This window comes from Ostrinia nubilalis, chromosome 10 (assembly GCF_963855985.1).
Source record: "Ostrinia nubilalis chromosome 10, ilOstNubi1.1, whole genome shotgun sequence".
In the NCBI taxonomy this organism is placed as follows: Eukaryota; Metazoa; Arthropoda; class Insecta; order Lepidoptera; family Crambidae; genus Ostrinia; species Ostrinia nubilalis.
In genome coordinates, this window is record NC_087097.1 from 3,792,997 (window position 1) to 3,820,293 (window position 27,297).

At 35.7% G+C, this 27,297-nt stretch overlaps 1 protein-coding gene across 2 annotated transcripts in view; it reads right to left on the reverse strand.

Annotated features, from left to right (window-relative positions):
• The window catches only part of LOC135075700 (protein yippee-like), a 187,938-nt gene that overhangs the window by 77,604 nt on the left and 83,037 nt on the right, over positions 1-27,297 (reverse strand). Inside the window, exon 1 of one of the 2 annotated variants that reach the window (XM_063970156.1) lies at positions 18,277-18,573. The exons of the other annotated variant lie outside the window; for it this stretch is intronic. The gene's annotated coding sequence lies outside the window, so the exon portion shown is untranslated. Of the gene's footprint in view, positions 1-18,276; positions 18,574-27,297 lie in introns of those variants that run through there. 2 annotated transcript variants of the gene reach the window in all.

The following is a 27,297-nucleotide window of genomic DNA, read 5'->3' on the forward strand; positions in this document are numbered from 1 at the left end:
ATCTAAATACGAGTTTAAGACAACAGGCTCAATCTACATTTGAACAAGACTTTTTTAAGTTGCTCAATAACAGCATTTTTGGTAAAACCTTAGAAAACAGCGAAAAAAGAGTTAATGTACATTTAGTTAACGAATGGAGTGACCACAATAATGTAACAAAAAAGAAAATAACTGCCAATAAATTAATTGCAAGCTCTAGTTTTCACAGTGTTTCAATTTTCACTGAAAATTTAGTCGCAATACAAACAAAACCTGAACGGGTGATTTTGGATAAGCCAATATACATAGGGTTTACGGTGTTAGAGTTATCTAAAAGCCACATGTATGACTTTCATTATTCAGTTTTTGAACCATCGTATAAAAACAAATTACAAATGTGTTACACGGATACGGATAGTTTCGTTTACCAAATTGAAACCGAAAACTTTTACAAAGATTTAAAAGAAACCTTCTTACATTATTTCGACACAAGCAATTTTTTCAAAGAAAATGTATATGGCTTACCGCTTCTAAATAAAAAGATTCCTGGACTTTTCAAAGACGAAATGGGAGGAAACATTATAACAGAGTTTGTTGGATTACGTTCAAAGTTGTATTGTGTAAAGACCATTAATACTACAATTAAAAAAGCAAAGGGAGTAAAGAAGAGTGTTGTTCGCGATATACAAATATCAGACTATAAAAAAACTTTGTATCACGGCAATATAGTGCGGAAAACAAATATTTTATTTAAGTCAATCAAACACAACATTTTTACTCGCAGTCTCAACAAAGTAGCGCTATCCAGTAATGATGATAAACGTTTTGTTTCGGCTGACAAGGTGTCAACAAGAGCTTGGGGGCATACATCCATTCTAAACATTTAACTAAGCATAACATTGAACCAAGAATTAGGTAATTAAAATTAAATTATAATACTTTCCTTAGTTGTACGATTTTCTTTATTATAATAGATAACCTAAGCTAATTAAGATAATATTAAGTTTCAAATAAATGTAATTAATTAATAAGGTACCTACCTATAAATAAATGATGACAAATTATTTACTTGGGTTTTATTTCTTATACGTAAAGACATTGGTTCACATTAACTCAATAAGATCATGTTTAGACATGTTTTAAAGTGTGATATTAATCATCGCATAGAAACGGTGAGATCGTAATATGACATCGATCACACGTTAGGAATCAATTTACTACATTTATTTTGCAACGCTGAGGAAACTTTTACAGGTTTGGACATGAAGTTAATTAATAGCACGTGGCATAGCCGGTGCGTCTCATGTTACCTATTTGATATAAGCAACCAATAGATTTTATTTAGTTATCAATTCGACTTTGTTGCGTTCAAACTTGTTTGGGTTAAAAGTTAAAATGGCTCAACGTAGTCACAGTCATCTTACCTCACCACAAGCCAGCTACGTTCTTTCAATCGATAGTAGAGTCCCCAAGCACGTAATTAAAATTGAAATTATGGAAGCAGTGGAAGTGGCAAACGATGAAGTGGACATTCAAAGTCGTGCAAAAACTCAATACATTGTGTACGAAAATTGTGATGATGTATATTTTAGCGCGCTGCAACTGATGTCACACATCAGTTCCAAACTGCGAGACCGCAACGAAAGACCTACCTTGTGAGTGGGAAATAATTAATTATCAATCAGGTATGTAGTATTTTAGTATTTTTAAGTGTTTTATTGTGTGGTTAACTATTTACCTAATTATTAGTTAAAGCAACTTTATTACAATTTATTCTCTTTATTCTTTACAGAAAATGACTGACGTATATGATGATTTTCCTCAATACGCTCAAGACCCGTTACAACAGTTCACTCAGCAATACAAAGATTTATTTGGGGTGGAATCGACGCAAATTGATCAAAAACGTAAAAAACGAGTTTCTCCAAAAAATAATAAGCGGATAACTCCAAAATCTTTTGTGGTGTGTAACGAACAGAAAGGCTTCAAAATGATCCAGATAAAGGTGGTGGACCTGGTCTGCGAGCGTGACCGAGCAAATTCGAACTCATCATCATCTACGTCAGATGCTGACAGCGAGTGCGTGTTACTTAGTGCCCAATACGTAGTCCATGACGCAGTGGACGAAATAATGGATATGACAGAATGTGTAATTAAGAAGATATCAAAAAAGTTAACTGGTTCTAACTTTTAATTGATTATGTTTTTTAATATAGTTGTAAATGTAATGAAATAAATTATTATGCAAAAACGATGTTTTTACTCAGTTCCCTAGGAATACATATTTAGGTATAAAAATAAACACAAAGTTTAATTTCAATATTTCAATTATTTATTACAGTAAAGTGAATATTTATTAATTAAACACATTGTTATCTACACACCATTTCTTTAAACTTAAAACATTTCGTAACGCACAATACTTGTCATGATAAAAACAATTAAATAAAATTTTATCTTTACAATATAGTTCATTAAGACTATTCAAATTAGGAGTACCCTTACGAGTTATATCAATAACACTATTATTATTATTACACAACTCTTGCATCCATTTTACTTTTTCTTCCCCTTTGACTATAATTTTTTTATTTTTCAAAAAACCAGTCATCATTCTATGAAATTCTCTGTAGTCTATGTAGCCCTCACTCCATAAATAGCCTCTATTTCTTTCGATCCAACGAACACATTTCTTTTCTTCATCACTCAGTGCAGAAAAAGGATACGGGGGCTTTATTAAAAACACATAGGTATACTCTACATTAGCTACTGCCATTTCTTTAACCAAGAATTTATTATTGCTGTCCTTAAACCCTTGCAAATCAACGATTACTGTATTATAATTATTCATGATAGTTTCTTTACAATGTTACTCAAAGGCTTATATTCGTATAAACAATCGTTTAAAATCAGGCAGTATGCAGCTGTCTTATCTGGAATTTCTTGGTCTGTCTCAATTTCGACTCTCACATCAATAGATCCTTTCAGTGTTTCGTGTTGTCGTGAACAGTCAATAACGAATAAAGGGGCAACGTCTCTAAATTCTTTTAAACTCAGCAACGGCTCTGAACGACGTCCGTGATACGACTGCTGAAATCTTGTATATTGTTCGTATAATAAAGTGAACTTGTCATCTGAGAAACTGATGTTCAACCCTTCATAGGGATAATACGACGAATTTAAAAAGACTCTTACATCACGTACATGACAATGATCAAACTCTGCCATTGACAATTGACTGTTGTGTTTGCGGTTGGTTTGTAAGGCTATTACAACAAATCGCGGTTTCTCTGTTTGGGATGCAGTTTTGATAGACCAAGTATGCTTACGTGTTTGAGGAAGTAATGGGTATTCATACAGATCCCAATTACGAAATGCTAGAGGAATAGCACGATCTTTCTCTAAATGCTTTAATAAATTTATTCTTTCTCGATCTGACACTTTGATATGTGGCACTCTCCAAATAATTTTACTAATTATAATGTCATCTACAACTTCTCCTGTATTTAATTTGATAGAATTAAGATTCGTATTGCTTCTAAGTAACACTAACTCGTGTTTACAGTTCATGATTATTTTTTCATAGTCTTCTGCGAATCCTAATATCTTGTTTAGCGGAATGGATAAGGAAAACGCCCCACCTCCAGTATTATTGGTTCCCATAGTTGACCAACCCCAAACTCGTGCATATTTTGATTCATTTTCATTTAGCGATAGATAAGATTTTATTGTTGTAGTTATACCTGCATTTTTTATTTTATCTATTTCTACTCCATTCAATTCATACCGAATATCTTGAAATAGGAACAATGCCGGATTATTAATGAAATGTACCTCAGATATTTTTGCTTTAGTTGTGGTGTTATAAACATTCACTTTCCCCTCGATATACAAACTACTAAGTGAAGGCAATACGTATAGATCTTGTTGATTAATAGGAATTCTTATTTCATCATTCTTGTTGAAACTTGTCACGTACGGTTTGTATGAATGATATTCGAAACTTTCAATGCTGTTGTCGTATGATGTTTGTTGAGATATATTTAGAATATTCATTTTATCAACCCGATTAGCCTTAGAAATTCTTTATTGGTCTTGGTAAGCTTCTTTTTTAGTTGAAACGGTGTGCTTTTGCGAGATGATCTTCGAGGAATGGCTTGGGTATACGACTGAGGGGGGTTTTTATTGAAATTTATCATTTTTTTCTGAAATGTAAATACAGCTGGACTTCTTCACCTCGTAAATTTATCTCTTTATTGTCAGCGTCCAACAACCGTATATTGATAGCACTTATAGAATTTTGATTAACAGGAAAATAAATTAAGTTTTTAGGTATCTCAATTATTCGATAACCAGGTGGAACATTAGGCACAAATTCATAAATAATGTGACTGGCTTTCCCGTTTACAAAGGAACCACTAACTACGTCGCATTCGATTCTCACAATGGTTGTTGATAGAATGCTAACAGGGTACTGTGAATCAGTACTTATATTAGCTTGTATTGTCTCCATTCCAAAACCTAGTATTTTACCAATTGATTCACTTTTATTAAAATGAACATCTTTGGAGCAAAAAAGGTTTGTCTTCAATGTATTGTTATTGCAAGTTAGTTTTAATACAGTGTTCTTCATATTGTCTTTTAAATAATCACAAATATCCTGAAGCTCATAAGATCCTTCAGGAATTTCGATGATTTCATTTTCACCATAATGAAACTTATTGTTTCGTTTATCGATATTAGGAATAGAGTTAAAAGTTGAGAAATACAAAAGACCGCATTCATATTCTCCTCGAAGTTCCAAACTTGGTGAATAATTTGTTGTTAAAGAGGCTCCACTTCCAGTTAAAGATACAGTGAAAGACATTTTTATACTAACACATTTATTTATTTCGTTTGCTATTTAAATGCTTTTTCCAATAATTTCTTAAAAATTTTAGACACAAATGACCACAATTAGTAGTGCCGTAAGCTTGATGTCTTACATAATTGTAGTTTATAGGCAAGGCATACATATATTTCATTAATTCTAACGGTGGTTTTAAATTACCAAAACTATCATAATATTCTACGTAATTGTTTTGCTTTACAAAGGCTACCCAATGCGTACCTGGATTTATGTTGCTATCCAAATTTAATATTCCACATTCTATTTTTCTAGGTTTCAAAGGTAACGTATCTCTCATGTAAACACCGCGAAAGTAAGGAATGTCATTAGCATGTTCCAAAATATCGAGGTTAGTGAGCGCACGTCTAGGTAGCCGCTTAATCAGTTTTTTGATGGGTTAAGATATAACCCTGCTCCTTTTTTATGAGGTTTAATATATAATCCTTTTCCAAGAGCCACCGCTTCCATCATTCTGTTATGTCTTTCAGATTCCTGAAGACTCTTCTGTGCAGCTTTAGAATCATTCACAGCTTTTGCTATACCTGCTGCTCCTCCAGCTAGTGAACCTAAAGCTGACAATCCCGCAAATATGGGAATAAGTGGTAAAAGTCCTCCACACTTTGGAAGAGGAATGATACGTGGCAAACGTATTCCTTTCTTTTTACTAAACAGTTTCTTTGCAACTGCATAAGCATATTTTATAACAGAGTTTTGATCCTTGGATTTCATTTTTTTCAATAGGGACTGTATTTTTTTCACACCTTTCTTAAATGATTTCATGCCACTGCCTGTTCTGATTTTTGCCTTCATAGCATTTTTTACTATCCATGATGCAATTTTTTCTCCTTTTCCAGCATCTTTCGATTTCAATCTCCTTTGAGCCATATTCAAAAGTTCCAAGTCGGCTTTGCGTCGAGCTCCAGGATCTTTATTATTGTAAGAAATATCGTGGTGCATGCAAGCGTTATCTAATTTGTTAACCCCTCGATCGCCTTTTAGAATCCGTTTTTGAAGTTTCGTACCGGGACCACAAAATTGATACCCAGGTATATGTAACTCGAACGGCAAATGATCTACCAAGCTATTGATTACACCACTGCCTTCCTTCATCGATAATCATCTAGTGTCCCAAAGAGAGATCCTGTGTTATTTATATACTTATCTAAATCACTAATTCACGTTTGTCTACCCAACTGTTCTCTTTATCACTTAGTCCTAACCATTTTACAAAAAGTTTGTTTTCTTTTTTCTTTATAACTTTTTCAATAAGGTAGATGTCTGGAAATTTAGTTTTTTGTAACTCGTATCCATAAAAAGAGCCTAGAATATTTTGGTTGTATTTGTCTTTTATTTGATACGTTTGAGGATAGGTATCATTAATTTTTACGATTTGAAATATTTCCGTAGACCAATTAGGGGTATAACCTTTATAGAAATCTCCTTTGTATTTAATTATACGAACAAAATCGTTAACTTTAAAAGTGGATCCTTGACGTACTGTCTTTGGCTTTCGGGTTTTAATGATATTAGATTTAACTAAAGCCTGATTCGCATGATTAACATCAATCGGTTTGAACTTTGTAATGCGGTGCAAAGTGTTGTTATAGCGATGCACCACGGAATCTAAATTACATTGAAACCATTGATATCGTCCGCACAGACTGAATGTTTTGTAAAGATGTGATTTTATAGTTCTTATAACTCGTTCTACTATAGAGGCTTTTTTAACAGAATATGTGGAATAATGGTTTATGTTGTAATTTTTCATTAACTTTTCAAAAGAATTATTATAAAACTCTGTACCCAGATCTGTTTGTAAATTGTTTGGCTTCCGTGTTGATTCAGATAATATACTTTGCATTGCATTTGTAACATATTGTTTAGATTTTGCTTTCAACGGTCTTACCCATACAAATTTTGATAAAGTATCAATTACTACTAGTACATATTTATATCCTTTATTATACGATGAATATTTTTGAAAATCCATAAGATCCGCTTGCCATAAATCATCTATTCCTTTAATGTTAGTATGACGGCGACAGAAATTTCTTCTTGCTGGCTTGTGGAGCTCGTTAACTATGTCTTGTTTACTCATTCTTATCAAGTTTTGAAGGTAACATAAGATCGATTTCTTTTTTTGTGTAATACAATTTACTGAAATTGACACTAGTTAATTTTTCTAAATTATTTAAATATTTTTTAATGTTGGTTTGAATTGATTTCATTTCATTTTTTAGATCTTGAACATATTTATCGACATACTCTTTATTTACAGCCTCGTCATCCTTTTCAGGAGTTGGTAGTCCTTTTAATCTCGATGATTTTAAATCAAAGTCGCCTGCATCTGACTTTACTAATGTGTTGGTAGGAATGTTATTAGAAAATTCAGATAGTCGTAAACGCTTATGAACGTGATGACCAAATTTATCTATATTCATTGCCGTCTGCTCGGCTTCTGTAGTTTAATGGTACTGTTGAATCCTCCAGATGGTAGCTTTATATATTTTATGTCTTTTATAATACCAGCTTCATGCAGTTCTTCTATTATTGCATAAATTTCATTATTAACTCCAGTGTTACCAGCTGCCCATGACCCGAGTAGTAATTTTAGCCTTTCTACTAATTCATTCGGATCATCCCAATAAACTAAATCAGTATCCTTCTTAACTTCTTTCAATATATCGATGCCTTCACCTCGCGGGAGACTTTCTACACTACTTGCGTGACTTCTAGAGAACTTAAATAAAGGTTTAATCACGTTCATATATTTAAATCCTTTATTACTGTTTATTGGTTTAAATGGATCGAAGTTACGTTTGTGTGCATTGGTATCTATAAGTACTAATTTATAATTTTGTAAATCCTCGTTTGTAATTATTTTTAAATTTGGTGCCTTTTGGTATAATAATTCTTTCAAGCCTGGAGTTTTTTTTAGGCTACGGCTTCCAATTTTCAAAATGCGTCCATCGTCATAAACACGTGTATTACCGAGCATCAATTTTCCATTAACATTTCTAACACCAAAAGGAATATTTTGCATTACTTCAGATGACACAGACCATGATAAAGAATCATTAGCAATACTTGGTGATGACTGAATAGATTTAAATGAGTTGTCATGGACATCGTGTTCATGAGTGGGTGATGTGGTGAGGGTTTTGTTAGGTGTTTTACAATCATCATTTTCTAAAATATCTTCATAATCATTTAAATTTTCCTCGTTGTCAACATCCGTTTTGTAGTAATCAAAGTCTTCATCTGAATTATTGGATGACTGGCTTTCGATATGTTTAGTTCTTTTAACTGACTAAATTGGTTCTGTTTCTTCTTCGTTGTAGCGTTTGCCATCAGGTCTACTACTTAATAGTTTAAGAGGGTTCACAATAGGTTTAAATATTGTTTCCAGTGTCATATCATTTTTCATTTTTGAATCTTTTAACATTTCTACTTTTCTTTTCACAGCTGACGCTGACTTTAAAATTTGTTCCTTAAGGTTCCGCTCCATTGTTACGAGTTCCACTCTGTTTGACTTCTCAATTCAAACTAGTTTGTTGGAACGTAAGTAACAGTTACTTATATAAGAAATAAATAGTTTAATCTACTTTAATGAATGTATCAAACTTCATTCTATAACAACCTTTGTTTCGTTCACAATCCTTATTTATGACCACATAACTGTATGGCTTACCCCACACAGTTGAACACATTTCACGGAACTGAGTCCAGGTCATGTCAGACCCTACATGCTCATCGTAAATATGCCTTAGATTAATGTTGTCTTGTTTAAATAATATGATAAGGTTAGCATTATCTCTTACTAATTGCTTAGGTATTCTTGAGTAGGTTTGATTAATATAAAAACAGTCAATGTTTTTATGTCGTCCCATAGCAAAATAATCACGTATATTGTTTTGATTTTCACATGCAACATCATCAAATACGAAAATGGATTCAGACAAAGCATCATGTGGACTTAAAATGTCTTTATTATCACTATATTTGAAGTAAGATATGTCTGCAACTTTTTCCAATACTTTTTCCAAAAACTGGTACTTAGGTTGATACAAGGACTTTGAATAAACATATAAGTTGCGAAAACGTGGTCCATCACGGTGTAGCAACAGACTAATTACAAAATTGGTCTTTCCACAATTTGATGGGCCACAAACAATGCTGCGAATAGTATTTGGTAATAAATTACCATGACGTTTAAACTCTTTCGAGGATACTGGACAAATACATTGTAATTTAAGAGATTCTTTTTGTTTCAGAAATCTCATTACAGTTTTTGGTTTAAACTCAACCGTTCTGATTGATAGGTTTTAATGGAATGATAAAAACTTTGTTGAGTTTATAATTTTTATAGGAATTTTGGAAGATAAAACTACTTTCAACACTCCGTTCGTAGTGTATTATTGGGCATTCTGTCAAACCAGAGTGAGCGCAGCGAACGGTCGGAAGCGAAGCGGACGACTGGGGGACAGAATGCCCAATAATACACTACTAAGAATTATTTAAAAAAATAATTAAACAATCATTATAACCTATGACCTATCTTATCTAACCTAAATCTTAAGAATCACAGTGTGTAGATCAAATATTGTGAGGGGGGGGGCCTTCAACGCGAAGCTGGGCAAACGAAACGACAATGAGCTGGAAGTGGGGCAATTTGGGTATGGAGAGAGGAACGCACGTGGCTAACTGCTGGCTGGCTTTATGGAGAGGGATGATGAACTCCTTCTTCAGAAAGCCAAAACAGCGAAAGTAGATTTCGCTGCATCCCAATGACGCTATGAAATATGAAATCAACTTCATCTTGTCGACGTAGAAGCATGTTGTCTGTGAGGTCAATTTGGTCAAAACAGAAAGCAATCACCAAATGGTAAGAGGCACATTAAATATAAGTCCGAATCTCGATAGATGTCGACTGATAAAGTCTACACTCCGCCCAGCGTCCATCCAACCCCGAAAGCTCAACTCGAGTTGCAAAATCGTTTCCAATGCCAGGACATTGCAAAAATGTGGAAGAGTACAATAGCAGGTTCTTGGGAATTGTCCAAATGACTGGGTCTAAGGTTTTTAAAACCCGTCGTTTAAGAGAAACAAAAAAGATCTCTGATCTCACCAATAACCTTATAGAAGAGAGACGAAACATGGATCTGTAGTCATCTGAAGATGCTACTCAGTATCGGCGTCTTAACAGATAGATCTCTAAGTCTTTTGACTCGCGACCTACGCATATAATACAGACGATTGAGTATAACAAGGGCTTTAAGGTGTTCGTAAGAGATTCGTCTGTCTGTTGGCCAAAGCCAACTGACCAAGCTGAAGACCGAGAAGAGCGTCGGGGCCTGAGATATTGAAAGAGGTTGAGAGTTCTACGGACAATTATACACGACTGTGTTCACACCTGTTACAAATCTAACCGAAGACCCAAGAGCTAGATTGACCCGACACAATACCTAAGATGTCCCGAACGCCAGTCTACACGAGCTTGGAATAGCTCTGGAATAGCTTTAAACAACAAGGCCCGGGTGATAATAGAATTACGGCTCAGCTTTTGAAAGCAGGTGAAATGTCGATGCTAAAGGCTCTTTAGAAGCTGTTCTATTCCGTCATCCTCGGGGAAAAAACTCCTACGGCACGGCACAGAAGTGTGAAGATACTCTTCTTCAAAAAACGGCGATAAAACGTTGTTGAAGAATTATAGACCCATTTAACTTCTGAACCATGTCTACAAGCTGTTTTCGAGTATCTATGAATCGTCTAACTCGCCGACTCGACGCCTTCCAGCCTCCTGATCAAGCTGGTTACCAGGCTGGCTAGCAGGCTTTAGTAGACCGAGGAGTATAATCAGCCACTTTGCCTGGCGTTTGTGGATTATGAAACAGCCTTCGATTCGATTGAAACCTGGGCAGTTGTTTACGCCGTTTATGTCCTGCTTCTTGTAATTGTGCCCATAAAAATTCATCACATGAACTCGGAATACTTCAAGAATCAATTCCTTCTCCATCAATAGTGTATTTCACTTGTATAGCTTTCTAAAAGAATTAAAATACAAACTGTAAACACCGCCTAAGTTTGAAAAAAATATTGTAAACACCGCCTAAGTAAATGAAGATATTTTCTAGTATCATTTCCTTATATATTAATACGCGTAAATCATTAAAAAATACATTATTATATAGCTTACCTCTTAATCTTCTATTAAAACTTCTTTCATAGACCTTTTCGCGATAAAACTCACTTAAAAATATAAAAATTACGGAGCGCGAAGGAACTTTACGAGAAATGTATGGCAGACTAACGACTTGAGCGGTGTTGCGAGGCAAACCGACTTGCGCGGTGTCACTAAAATTCAAATTACGGTTTCTTATTGGCTGAAATCTATAACATGTGACCAATGGTTAGACGCGCGATGAGCAGATCTATCCAATGGTATTAAAATGTCAAAACCGCCAAAAATCGACTTAGGCGGTGTTGTTAGCTAAGGGACGATATGAAAAACACACTTTTCCAATATTTTTGTTTGCCATGAGATTCTGGTACACCTATAAGGTTGATGAAACTGCTACCGAAGAAAATAGGATAATTAACAATACGGTGAATAAGTCAGGAAAACAGCAGGTCGATGCCCTGATATAATCAGTTGCTTTGGGGGTGAATGTATCGAAATTAGCCATGGTCGGTCACAGATCGATTGACGGGTCAATGAATTTAGCCTATCAATGACTCGCGAATCTTAATCAGGACAGATTTAGATAAGTTTGTTTTGAAGCGATGTGTTCTAGAAATGTTTACGTGACGTGCACGCTGATATCGTGCTCGGTACGAGTGTGAATTTGTCTAAAAATATCCGATATCTAAGAAGGAAACACAAGAGTTTAAGCAGGCACAAACTGCGCAGTTTTTTTTTATCAACGGCACTATAATGACCTCGATCAAAACTGTATGACCCCTAGCTAGCTATTCCTTTCTTATCTTTTTATGCAGGCGTCGGATCGGCTAGATTACGGCAGTATACACCATGTAAATGACTTAACTCGGCACTAAACCGTTGTAGGCCACAAAATTCCGGGAAATGTGTTTCATCATCACAAAAGTCGGAGTAAGCCGTTGCAATAACTTCGTCCCTTGGGTTATAGCTACCTCCGCATAACACGGGCACTGGCCCCAAAATCCAAAGCCAATGATCGCCCTGAGCACTAATACGGATGAGTCACAGGATTAATTTATGCTTTGTACATGACTCTTAAAATAAACAGAATTTGCGTTAAGGCCAATTGGGTTACTGTAGCGCCGGCCATCCTTCCAGCTTCCATCAAGTTTCCAAAAATGTACGAATATTTCTTCAGTGAATAAGCAAAGATGCTCGTGAAAGTCCGACACAATTATGTGATGAGTACAAATCTTTAAATAAAACGTTTGTCAATTGAAATGTAAAGAGTTCTAAATGATATGGCACGCGCTACAAATAAAACGAAACAAATACGCAGTAGTTTTTTTACAAACGTTTTTGTTCCGTAATTCACTGTCACGGTCGTGCCCTCGGCGTGTCTGCCCGAACCGGATTATTTAAAAGTAGATTAAATTATTTTGTCAATTTATTTTTAGAAAAAGGCCTTTTAGTAAATTAGATTTCGCGTTAAAAGCTCGATAATGTCTATATGGAAGACGTTCTTGTTAGATGTTTGTAAATGGATGATGTTATTTTTGAATTGGGCGGTAATGCCAAGGTCGAGTGTACTGTAATGTAATGTAAGTGATGTTAGAAGCGTTGGATTATTATCCAATTCTTTAAGAGAGATGAATCAATATTAATAGACAGACACATTGAATAATTCACTTGAGTAAACTATAAGTAGTTGAGTATGGCCAATTTTAAAGCAGAAGATTAAAACCCATGACATCTATGTACAGAAATAAAGGATGAATTTTAAGAACGTTTTCTTGTAACTACTTCTTCTAGCTTCAATAAAGCTACCTCGCCCCAGACACATCTCAAATATCCCCTGGATTTTGTATACCCTGTATAAAAGATCCAATTGAATGCTGCAGCAGGATTGCATTTTCTCAGACCGAGATTCGCTCGTAAAGCAACTTCTCGTAAAACCCGGTACGAACACACTACCAAAGCCGATTCCCAAAGTTCATGAAACTTTATCTCTGTAATGAATTACGTTGTAGCCATCATGTGCTTTGAGTAAAAAGTGTTCTTTTTATAAAGCCTTGAAATACAGACAGAAAGACAAATGGAATACTGAAATAGACAGACAGACTCTATTTTTGTTGATTGGTCACAAAGCCCTTTTTAATAATGGTTCTCCGGGCCGTAATAATATATTATTTATTTACAAAGGCATTGATAAAAAACTACCAATTTCTTACACGCCAGTTAGGCCACTTACAAAAACTCAAGTGTGCTGCATGTTGAACGAAGGCAACAAAGCCAACATAGACACCGACACAAAGTTTAAATTGACACCAAAACTTTTTCGGGTGTGAATGACAATATCTAGCTCTAAACGCGTCATATCCTTTACATTCATACGAAAACGCCCTTTGAGCAAAGTTCTTACAAATAAAGTAGTTACCTACTACACCAAATGGAAAGTAAACATTGAAACAGCTACTCACAATCCAAGCGGGTTACACAATGTCTCAGCATTGAAAAGCGCCATCGAGTGAAATCGTTTCGTTTTATTGCTCGAACTTGGAGCTGACATACCGGCGCCGGCAGCGCAAAATCGAAACTGCTCGACTGCAGACGATCCGAAATGACAAATACAAGTCCTTTGGAACAAACCCTCCCTCAGTGTAGTCTCAGACGAGAAAAGAGAGGAATAAAGCAGCAGCTACGCACGTCTAGACGCTCGCTGCAGTGGTGTTAACGCTTTATGCTACTCGTCGGATGGACCCCGTCTAGACTCTTAATACTGGAATATGGACATGAACACAATGTTAGTCGAGTGAATTTACTTATTAAAGTTCGTTCGTTCGTTCGTTTCAGCCAAATGCATCCAGGCTCTTCCCGCGACCTTTACGAGATCGTCGGTCCACTTATTAAAGTAAGCAACTTTTATTAAGTGAAACCGTTTATAGAATTTTTAAACTAAAATTAGACTTTTGCCATGTTTATACCGAAATTATATGCTTATTATATCGTCTTTGGATGCTTTGTAAGTAAGTAGTATGACTTATCCCTGTACCATTTTGTTCACTAATGAAACATTTGATGTTGGCGTTTAATTTAGTAAAACACTACTAGCAGTATTCTCTTTGTTACGTGAGGTGAATCATGATTCGTGAAAATCTGAATCACGACAAAATTCTAGTGAGGCTTCATCGTTTTATCCACAAATATAAAAATTCGTTATTCCTTCTGGAAGAGCTGTATTAATATCGCACAAATAGGTAATTTATATGAATCCTGTTATTGTGCTGACCTTTTTGACTTTGTGAACAACTATTCATTCATACCCAACTTTAGTTAGGTTACTTATATCAATTTTGTTACACCCATGTATATTTCAGTGTTCTGATTCACATCTATAAATGGTTACTTATGTCCCCCCGTCTTATATTGTCTAAAATATAATCAATTATTCTATAATTAGCGGGGCGTAGATTTATTTTGGATATTGCGCAGTAATAGAATGTGATCACGTAGTACTGACAAAGGGTTCCGATCTGAGACTCCGTCAACGCAAATATTTTCCGTAAATTTCTTTGGAACTGTTCCAACATTACCAGAGACGAGCGAATACCTCCGAATTACTATAGACGGTGCTGTATTTACAATGTAAATAGCAATTGCTTACGGTATAGTGTTTGGCTGTAACAGAATTCGTGCTTAAACTAATAACAATTTGAATGCTCAAATAAAGGAGATGCTGTTAAAAGTGTACAAATTACAACATGGTGCAACATAGTAGCGCTTATTTGAGTTAATTTAGATACAGAGTTTTGTGTACTCGTTAAAAACGATAAGCCATTAATGATCGGAGATAAAATTTAATACAGCGCACTTGTTCGTTGAACTCGGCAAGAGATTATAATTGGGTTTTTATAAGTGGTTTGTTCTGGCGAGAACAATGAAACGGTACCAATTATAAAAAGAACCAACTTAGCTAACCGTTACAGACAATGTGAGCTTTGAAATGTGATGGAATGTTTTTTGGTATTAACGCAAATATTTCTTGCGGAATGGGAACGAGCCAATTTTTTGGATTGTTATAGTATTCACAAACGAAATTATAGTGACAAAGACAACGAGGTCAATATACAGTTTAATTTTAATAAGCAGTTAATAAAAAAGTGGGCCAACCAAAATATAAATCTTGAAATGTATCTTCAAGGGAGCATCGTTAGTCTTTAGGTGTTTGTTTACGTTAAAGGGGTTTGAACTTTTACATAAAATATGAAGATTTCACGCTTGTAAAATGTATGTCACATTTGTTATGGTACGACCACACACGATGTAGGTTGTGGTAAATTATCTTTATTTTTAAAACCAGATTAAAACGAAACCATTTATTTCTTAGAAACTGCTATCATCATGAGACATTACATTACAGGATGTTCAGCACATAGCAATTGTGCGCTGGCTTAGTAAACAGACTGCTCAAATATATGCTTCAATAAGAAAAATATGCATAAAATTCTTATAGTATCCTATAAAATACTGGTAAAATCAAATCGGGCAATTGCTAATTAGACAGTCAGTCTTTTGCTTCTTTGTTTTGACTTTTATTTGACTTACACAATAATAATGGCTTGTTTCTCAGTCTGGTCAGTGGTTCAGTAAGTTGGATTACTACCAAACAAATCGGAACTTTCGCTGTCCCCAATGTTTTGGTGCCTTGCGCGAACAAAGATACGCCGAGCCTTCTCGAAAAGGACACGCTCGGAACCGGTTTTTGCATTACTCCTCGTTTTGTTGTCGTATCTTGAAGCACTGATACGTTTTACTTTTCCATTGTCTTTTCCTATTTCTTTTTTATTCTTGTTTATTTTTCTATTAGCTTCGATGTATTCTTAATACGCAAGTCTTTAATATTTCTACCTCAAGTCAAGTCACTCTTCATTATCCGTCAGACAAAGCTAATATCACAAGATTAGTGTAGGATAAAAGAAAAAAATCATGAATGTCACCTCATGTCTCGTATTTTGTATGGACTGCCTACGTGATAGAAATACTCGGTTACCGACTTCTCAAAAACAATGACGCAGTTAGAAAAAGTTGTGGAAAAAGGTCAACAACTGAATAACTAGATCACGTACATAGCTACATAGGTGTGTAGATATGTATAGCTTCCAATGTGGGTTGTTTTTATCCATTTGAAGCGAAGAAAGGGCCAACGGACGGCGAACAATAGACGTTTTAGGAACTACGAACTGCAATCGGCCACGCTGAAAAGGGCAAATGTTCACCGCCTTGCAAACTGTTAAATTGTGACTTGGTAATAGAAAAAGTAAGGGCCCCGAGTAATGCTGACTCCATTCACGCAGGTAATATCTTTTATAAAGTTACTGACAAAAAACATTGGGTTCAGGTAAGAAGAACCCACGCAAATAACACAAATGGAGTATCTAAATTGGCGACCACTTTGAAGAGTTCAAAACAGATGTTATCGAACTCAACTTTCATTATCAATAACCTCTTTTGATAGACGGATATTACGGCGATAAATCATAAGTGTAAATAAAATAGGTCAAAGAGAAATGCGCAGTAGAAACCTGTCTACAATTCAAACAGTTGTAAATAGTAATTTAAATATAACTGGAAAATAAAGAAACATTCATAATTGAGTGACGTTGAGGTCGTTTAAGCGCTTCAAATGAGTTTATTCAAGAGATTTATGCGCGAGTTTAAACAGCTTTGTCACAGTAGATAAATCAAACAGTACGGAAGCTTCATACAAACGCTCGAAATCAGACTCACGCACACAGACGCACGCTTTACACGGGCTCTAAGCGAACCTCGCAGTCCATCCGTCGCGAGTGTCGCGCGCGTTGTGTTTTTAATAATAATTTTATTGCATGCACTGTCCGCTGTATTTTTAAAAAACATGCCACGACTGCCACGAGTGTATTGCGTAGTAGTATATGGCTGCTTGAACTCGGCATCTTCAAAACCAGAACTTTCATTTTTTAAACTTCGTAATAATAATTCTGAATTGTAAAAATGATTAAATATTACTTTTTAAATAAAGTGCTTACATCTGATTTTGTAATAGTTCTTTTTAAATTACGTAATTACGCTTTTTAACAATTTATGTGTTCTATTTGATAAAGTAATTTGCTCCGCGCGCTTTTGTACTAAGTGATGAACTGTATTTAAAATGAGGCAATAGCTATGTGAAAGTAAGTATCCGGTATTTTATTTATGAGAATAGAATATCTTCTACCGGCCTCTAATAGCACTTAATCAATTTATTCGATTATGTATTCGATCATTATAGAACCTAATTAACGTTTTATTTTTTTGTTAACTACTCAGTCAATTAATTTATTCCATTAGGTATTTGATAATTAAAAAACCTAAATAAACGTTTTAATAAATAAGTAAGTCAGAACCTTATTAATTTTGTAAAGATTAAGAGTGCCAACCCTAACACTCAGTTGAAGTGTAGGTATTTAACTCGCCGAAAGGGCTAAGTTTCCGTACTGCTTTAGCTCATATATCTACTGTGGCTTTGTTGTGTTGTGTTGACATAACTGTAATCATGGGTCTACGCACGGATTTTTTGTTAGAGTCGGTTATTTCTCATTTAAATAGAAACGATGAACGTACCAAACATTCGGTGCCTTAAATTTTACATGTCTGACTCCAATTAAAATTTAATTTAGAAGCTAGACACAGTAATGAACATTGTTATGAGGACTCGCTTAGATGGATGTGCTTTACCGTGGGGCCGACACCATGCATTACCCGTCCCGTTACTTGAAACACAAGTCGGCACAGGCTACGACCAGAGGTACCGCTACGCGCCTCCTACGGCAACCAGCCAAATTATAACTGTATCTATCCGCAACAAGGCTGGAAATGCGACATTGTCCGCACTTATGCAGCGAGCATCTCATTAGCGGTGAAATCGCGACACTGCCTAATGACCATGCCGCGCTGAACTCTCCACTTGCCCCACTTTAACTTTTGCCACAAACTTCAATATTTACAATATAAATCGTCCGAGTATAGCGCACAATCTTACGGAGTCAGTCGTGCTCACGACTGTAAAAAATTATCGAATGCATTTATCGCATCAATTCATCATAACAGACTGTGTTATTGTGTACTTGTGTAAAATCATAAAAGCACTGAAAAGTAACTGCGACACACCCATAAAGGTTGACGTATTCAATGTCACTGTGTTTGTTTTTGAAGAAAACTGTAAAAAACATACCTTCTGGCACGGAGGCGATCGAGTAATTTTAGCAGTCGAAAAAACTCGATGTTCGCACGAACGTTGGGCCTCGCCACGTGCAGCACTGTACTCCAAAATGTTGCGCAGATGAGGGAAAAATGTTTTAAAGTAACTGCACTAAATTTAGCCGAAGTACGCGATAACACGAGTCGAGTTTGGTCGAGTTGACGCGTTAGGACGCGGCGCGACGTCCGCTCGCGAGCAGAATCGCTTGTTGAATGCTGTGCCGAGCCGCTTGTCAACAAACAAAGAGCGCGGGCCGTTCGCGCAGCGGCCACGCACACACACCCGCGCGAGTGAATGAACACGTAAACATTGAGTAGGTATATTTGTAGATTTCGCTATAATCGCAGTAAAATAACAATAGACAAATGCTACGCAGTTCAGCGTCTGCAATTCATCAACAATGATACCTAACGTATCGGTCATGAAAACCCACTTAGAGAGGTGGAAATTTGACGAAAACATGTTATTTTCGTTAGTCACTAATGATAAATGAATGAAGCTTTCACCTTCAATGAGAAAAAAACATTAATTCGTGAGTGAAAAATAGTCTTACGAAAAATACGAAATTGGGTCGTAGAACTTTAAAATTACAACACTAATCGCGTAATTTTGAGCATATTCTTAAAATAAGTCAGTCGGATCAATGGCCTACCTATTTATGAGTGGTGTGCAAACAAACAGACGGGAAAACTAATGTGTTTATCGAAGGGCGGCGAAGAAAGTCCACGTGTCATTGACACGCGCAGTTCGCACGACCAAAATATTTGAACAGAGGCGGGACGCAGACAGCTGACGACGTTTTATCGCGAGAACCCGTTGAGATAAGTCCACATTAAATTGCACAACATTGCATGGAGAGAGGAGGCTAATGACCTGGATTGGTCTACCTAAGGTCACATGAGCTAAGGTTACGATGCCACGGGCAATAGACATACGCATTTCTTTAAACAAACATCACTTCAACAAGTGGGATTAATTGAAATAGATTTTGTGATATAAACAAATTGTTTCAATACAAAGATTTGTTTTGAAAACCTAAAGCAATGCTAAATGAATTTCACGTACATCCACAGAGGTGAACAGAGGACCTTCTTAAAGATTGGAAGGAATTGGACGCAGACCGCTTTTAACTGGCCAATCTGGAAATCATTGGGGAGAGGGAGACCTATAGGTATTCAACAGTGGACGTATATTAAACGTAGCTGGAAGATGATGATGACGAAATGAATTTATAGTCAATACATTTTTTAAAACAGAGAAACAACACATTGCTACAAAAATTCTAGTAGACTAAAATTAACAATTGACGCAGAATTGCACTGCACAACTTTCATTCGTTGTGTCTTAACGCATACGTAAAATAGTGCTAAGTATAGATTGTTTAGTATTAAGCAAGATCGTCATAGCATTGTCTATTAATAAGATTGTGGGTTATGCAACTGCATTTACCCATTGCTGCAAAAGTAGTACCTACCATTTGAAAATACTGTCGTAAAATTTATGCAGTCTTTAATTTTAGAATTAAATTCTCTATGAATACACTTTTTATTTGCAAAACTACGGAAATAAAATATTTTCCATTCGGAACAAATTAAAAACGGCAAAATTATGAATAGTAATTAAAAAGGCTGTATAAAAAATTACTTCCAACTTCCACATACTTCGTTATAACGAAATATAGCATTTAGATGTCATAAAAATATTTTAATTGAAATTATAGCACCTATAGTATGTATATGTAGAACATTTTTTGTTCTTCATAAAATCATATTTAGGTACGAGAAAATTCTACATTAAAAATTATTTGAATAAGCACCTGTATAACCTACTTTTGATGACAACTAATAAAACATAACCCTCCTTCTGGCGCAGTCGGGTAATGACAGTAAAAATAAACGAACTTGTCAGACAAAGAAAGGATGTAGGAAAATACGTTCTTTGTTCGTTGTATTATGACAGCATATCAAGCTAAACCACGTGGCTTTTATACAGTTGCAATAAGTGCGACTTTGGAACAAACATTTTAGTCTAAAGTACTTGTTGACTGCTATAACTAGCTATGAAGTTGTTAATATTATCTACACTTTTCCTGTACCTACTATATCTAAAGTACAGACTTAATTTAGTTATCGCACTGTTTATTTACATTGCGTTGATAAAAATATTGTTCTATTATTTATGTCGGTTTCAAAGTTGATGTTTTCTCTAATGAGCATTACGAAAGTAGAAATTCAATAATAACTTTTTCAGGACAAGGTAAGTCACCTTGATTGACGGTAAAAAATTACTACGCGGTATTTTTATAATAAATGAATAATGTTGTTATTTGAATGTCATACGATATCTGTAGCGTCATGTGTATGACAATCATACACATCATGAAAAATTGGCAGTCACGTCGCTGCTGAAAATTTACGCCGGTTAAATGGTAGGTAAGTACCTAGTAACGATTTTAAACGTGTAATTGATTATCGCTAAAAGGATACACAATTATTAAACTAACGAAAGTTTAGAAATATTTTTAGATTCTTAACAACATTTTTTTAAGATGGCGTTAATTCAACCACTCGATGTAGACAGACCAATTAAAATAATGAATAACTGCCCTCCTTTTTCAGCGAGCTTTAAAACGTACGTAATAAGACAAAACCTTTTTAATTAAATGACTATGGTAGATCATCATCATTATCATTTCAGCCAATGTCCCTCAACTGCTGGACGTAAGCCTCTCCCAAAAAACGCTACAAAGGACGATATTTCGCAATATTATAAGACTCGTATAAGCTAATTGATTTTAAACATCCATCATTAGACATACCATGGACTGTGTAAATTAGACTTAAGCACAGGCTACACTATTTGTTCGAACGAGCGGCCTTTGAAAGGCCGTCGCCCTGTACCTGGCGCGAATCGATTCCGTTCGACATCCGAGAAGTGTACGAGTTTCGAATCGATAGTTCCAATCGTAAATAGCTTGTAGGTAATAGCGATACCATTGTCCTAAGTGCGATAGTTAACTAATAATTGTGTGAAAGTAACTCTTGTCTCGCGTTAAATTCTAGTAGAAAATGTCTGTCAATTAGATTTTTGAAAGTTTTCGATTCCCGACTTATATGTATAATTTTGTTAAATTACTTTATGGAACTAATTTTGAAGTCGCAAACACGATAGCTGAACGGTGAAGGGTCAACTATTATGTTGATCCCATTCAAAATAACGATGAAATACTGCTTTGTTTTTTATTTATCTTTAACAAACCCTCTCACAACACTACATTTGAAGACAATAGCTGTATAAGCTGTAAGGTCTGGGAATGCAATGACTGTCACCGGGAGCGTGCAATATGGCGTAAGTAGAGCGAAGGTACAACTTCATAAACTTGGAAAAATATACGAAGCAGTGGAATATAAATATGTATAACATGTCTGCCACAGGTACTTGTATATTCTGAGCCAATACATAATACCGGTGAAATTGCTTGGTAAGGTATTTACTTGCCTTGTGAAAGTTTTGAAGACGATCGGTTTTATTTAACCCGAGGAAAAATGCATAGTTTTTCAGCTGAATATTACATAAGTAACAGAGTTTTCCAACATGGAAGTTATGCATTTATGTAATGAACATATAAACGCTAAAATATTGATTTTTAGGTAATTGCCGTGGTGGTCAATAAAGTGACCTTAGCAATGAACCATGGAGCTGTTGTTACGGCCTTGTTTTATTAGCTTTACGATAACAGTGCCACTGTAATTATACATAATTCTACAGTATTTTAAAAACTATGTGATGTGTATCATCGTAATTTGCTGAACCTTTTCTGTTGTGAACAGCTAGTAAATGCAATTCAGTCTGCCTTTGCCAGACCTGGAGACGTGTTTTGAATCGTGCTTCTTTATAGACCCAAAATCACACTATTCGTAAACGAACTAAAGCTGACATAGCCCGACGGATTAGCAAGCTGAAGTGGCAATGGGCAAGGCACATAGTACACAGAACTGACGACCGATGGGGCAGCAAGGTTCTGGAATGGAGACCGCGTACCGGAAAACGCAGCGTGGGACGTCCACCCACAAGGTGGACCGACGACCTGATAAAGGTAGCAGGAAGGAGCTAGATGCAGGCCGCTACCAACCGTGCGATGTGGAAGTCATTGGGGGAGGCCTATGTTCAGCAGTGGACGTCCTGTGGCTGAAATGATGATGATGAATCACACTATCAAGTGAGATTGATTTTAGACCATTAGACGTATACTACATAGACTAAAGGTCTGTATTTTGAAACGATACGCTATGATTCGACAATAATCACGTCTAAAATAAAATTCAAACTGTACAGTCTACATATTGAAATTAAAACAATTACAGAATTGAACCAATTCCTGAATGTAGAGTCGTACTTGTAGTTCGTTCGTTCGTTCGTTTCAGCCAAATGACGTCCACTGCTGGACAAAGGCCTCCCCCAAGGTTAGTATGTGGTACCTATTTAATGATACGAACTTTAGTCACAAATGAGTTAAAACAAAGTTTTATGTAATGTCAGTTACTCAGAATTTAAACTTACACTCAAAATAACACCGCCACTTGAAAAGTTTTCAAATCAAATCAAATAATACAAAGTTGAGCTACGTCACAAATCCTATTAGCCTCATTTTCATTTGAGTTGACTAAAACAATTTAGCAAAAGGATTTCTCAGAAGTGAAGACCGCACTTACAGTAAATTAAAAAGACAAAGAACGACGATGGTTTTGTCTATAAAATAAGTAAGTCCCAAATGAGTTTAGACGAATTAGCATAAACAGAACTGTCGGCAAATCGTTTGCATTTTGTTCTATCATTGTTAACATTTAACTATTCTTTTATCATATTACCCGCAAGTGAAAAGGTATACATAAGTGATTTTTTTATGCAGATCAAAGTACCTAAGTATTTGACTACAATCACACCTAATGTTAAGGATAATTGCAGTTTAGGATGGAGTAAATACCTGCCCTGTAAGTGCCTATTCACTCTCGTCTTGAAGAGAATACCTAAACTCTTAGCTCTACATTTTAACTTTCTTTCTTTTATGTAACAGCAATACCAGGAAAGAGTAACAAATATTTTTTATATAACCATGAATCCGTATCACCAATCGCCATGGTAAATAGAAATAGGGCAGCCAAACAAGATGGAAGACATAAAAGTGTTCACGGGAAGCCAAATGTAATTTGACATAGGACTGACTGCCATCCCAGAAATGTCTGAATGAAATCAACGGGACACAGTCGAAAAAGATCGAACAAACACGAATTTTTTGTTAAATATTGTTACTTATACAATGGTGTGATGTATTTCTACTGATAAAAGTGGCCTCGGGTAGTCTGGAGAAAAAGCTAAAGCTGTTTTGGGATTAAAGTAGCTGGGATTTCGAATCTTATGTTACTATTGTGGGATTCTTCTAGTTAGAAAACTGTGTATAGTAATAACTGTAATATACAATCGGTGTCAAAAAAATCGCACCTCCCGCGACAAACACTTTCAAGCGTGCATCCCCACTTTCCACCCATATTGGTATCATTTGAAAGCCCAGATCTATACTTCATTTCATTGTAAAACATCTGTAACGTAACGTCAGTGTAAAACGTTTAGTGTTAGTGGCACAATAGCGCTGAAAACTTTTGATCCTGGCTGTCTTCTTTAAACTATGGTAAACCACAACGACAAGAAAGTTCGCGAAAAAGGTCCAAACTCTGTGAAGCTGCTGATAGAGGAAATTAACTGTAAAGAGACGCCTAATACAGACTGACGGAAGACCGAAAAATATGTTTTTACATTTCTCAAAAAATATGGGAATATTTTATTTCTCGGCCCGGTTCTTATCCATTAGGGGACTCCAAATATATAGAATAAATAGATATTGCCTTTGAAAATCTGGGTCCTGTATCCATTAAACCACGATCACTTAACAAAGCCATTTTTATCTGATTTTATTGCTTTTTATCAAAATGGTCATTAATGTGTCATTGTCTTGATTGCAAAGGCAATTGTGGTTTCATATTACGCCTAATGTATCCAATTTATACTAAGTTTGTATAGCAACAGTTTTTAAAGTCTTATCTGAACAAAATGACACTTTTCCATTTCCCCCAGTTCATAATAAAAGGAATTTCACGGCACTAGAGGAGGTAGAATGCAAAAATATTACAAAGATATTGCATAATAGAATTTTATACGGAATCGATGGAGTTCAGTGCCCGTACTGTGAACGATAAATGTCGGTGAAATAGTACAGTGCTATATGCTGCACGGACTATACGGATTTTTTTTGTTGCAAACATCGTTTCTACTTGTTATAGCTGCATAAGATGCCACAGTAGCTTGAAGTGTCATTGTCCTTTTTTAAACAGGTAGGTACACAAGTTACACAAGGTTGGAGAGTGGTGGACAAGGTAGGGTACACAACTTTACACAAAATAGCAGAGTGGTGGACAATGTTCTATGCTATGGGATTACCTAAGTGATGCCAACAGCAAGGGCGTCCGTGGAAGACCAGCTTCTTTACGTGCATGTCAAGATAAATGCTGAGCGGGAGCCTATTGGTGCAGTGGCTCAGTAATTGTTGTTGTTTATATGTATGTATTATTGTATAAGTGCCCTAGAAAGGGCCTATGTACCTACTGGATAAATTATTTGAATTTGTGTCAATCAAGTTTTTCTATTTTTATTCTATTTTTTCTATAAGTGTGGTTTGTTTGGCTGTGGAGCATAATAATAGATTCCTACAATAGTTATTGATTGTTAAAAATTTTAATTACTAAGGAAAATTCAAATTCACTGTTAAGAATGGACTTAGGAAGGAAAATTAAAACTTCACTTGGAAAGATAGAATTCCTTTAAAGTCGGAAGAGCGCCATCTGTAATCAGCAGTGCCTTGACCCGCGGCTTTATCCGCCACCGCATCGGGTCCTTGGCACGCGATCGAACCGCGGCCGTATGTTGTACAATATACAGCCAACCATAAAACTTAAAACAACGCAATTAGGTTCAAAATTGAAGTTAAACGTTGAGTGTACTTGTACAGGCATCAGAAGTTTTTTTTTTGCAAAATAGCCCCTATTACGACTACAAAAGATTGCAAAAGATGTGCTGTCGGTTGTTCAAACAATGTTATCAAACAGGGTGAATGTAGCCATGAAAGTGTCGACCTTTAGGGCTTACGCGAAAGTGCCACGTAAACTACGTTATCGGTGTACTTAGTACTAAGCAGCAAGCAAAAATAAGATTTTTCATTGAAGAAAAGATGAAAGTAAGACACTGTTTATCTTTTGGCACAAGTACGAAACCTTTAAACACATAGGAATAGTAAGCTTAATCTAAAGCGAAAACGAAAAAAAGAAGAAAATGAAAAAAAAAATGTGGACAGACAACAATTTTTAACACAGAGACACAATTGGTAAGCAAAGTTATAAGAATGACACATTATGATTTGATTTATATTTATTATTTTAATGACAAGAAAATGTGGCAATAAAGTATAAACCACATGATGAGCTAAATAATATTTCGACCTACTGTCAATTTGTTCAACATCATCTAGAAATTGGCAGAAAATCAATTACAATTTTTTATTTATTATAGATAGAAGCTACTGAAAAAAGTAAATCTTCTTTTCTACGGAAGCTTGCGATGCAAAAAGCGGTGCCATTTAAATTACACAAAATGTGCATTTCAAAAAGAATTTGTTCAATAAAACCTTTCAATGCAGACAAAGTGTTAACAAAGAGGAATCTATTGAACATCTGTGTGCAGGATAATTGTGTTCTTAGAAAAGCCCTGGCAGTTTGAAAGGGTCGAATAAGTTTAACCACGATAATAAATCTACTTAGGTAAGGAAGTACTCTTTATTTTTACTTTTGCAGTATTCTTTTTTCATAGAAGTAAAGGATTTAGTTTTATATTGTGGCTTTATTCTCGTGACGGCGAGCAATATGGTCCCTTCCTGTTTAGAACCTCCAGCGATTATGTTAATAGCCTTTTTCGTTAGTTTTAAATTCCTTGTTGAACCCTAGAAGAAGCAGAAGAAGGATTTTTGTATGGCACTTCTTCTATAGTCGATTATAGCTGAGGTGTTACGACCACAGACATTTTGGAATGTAGAGTTTTGGTTAGTTTTCAATAATAAGAAAATATCCCCCAACATTTTTTGAGAAAAGATTTCACGAATTTTCTATCGTGAGAGACAACTGGGGTCACTATGACCTTGCGACTATAATAAACCGTCTGGCATATACAACATCATATAATACAAACAAATACATACCTACCTAAATAAATATTGGATTTGGACAATCCACAGATTAGATAATACTTTCGTCCTATCTTAAGCCCGATATCTCCTAATTTTAGGACATTCTGTCTCGATTCTGTTTCTATATTTTTATTATGTGTATAAGTCAGTCTATCGAACAATTTTTATTGACGTTTCGCTCCTATCGGTCGTAGCGTGATGTCATGTTGCTTATAGCCTTCTTCGATAAATGGACTATCCAACACAAAAATATTATTCCTGCTACCTTTAACAGGTCGTCGGTCCATTTTGTGGGTGGACGTCCCACGCTGAGTTTTCCGGTACGTGGCCTCCACTCCAGAACCTTGCTGCCCCATCGGCCGTCAGTTCTGCGTACTATGTGCCCTGCCCATTGCCACTTCAGCTTGCTAATCCGTCGGGCTATGTCAGCGACTTTAGTTCGTTTACGGATCTCCTCATTTCTGATGAGATTTGTGTCTGAGTCCAAATAATACAGACAGTATAAGCTTCTTGGCCTGGCACATGCATATCGGTCATCCACTGGAGCGTTTATTGCCAACACTTGACCCGGTTCTGTTTGTATTTGCATTCTGTTTTTATTGTTCCACGCCAAACGGGAACGATGGAATGGAACACTGTTTATAAATTTCATACGAGCTGGTTTGTCTGGTTAAGGAATTATTATTCCATCATAAAAAAATTCAAGT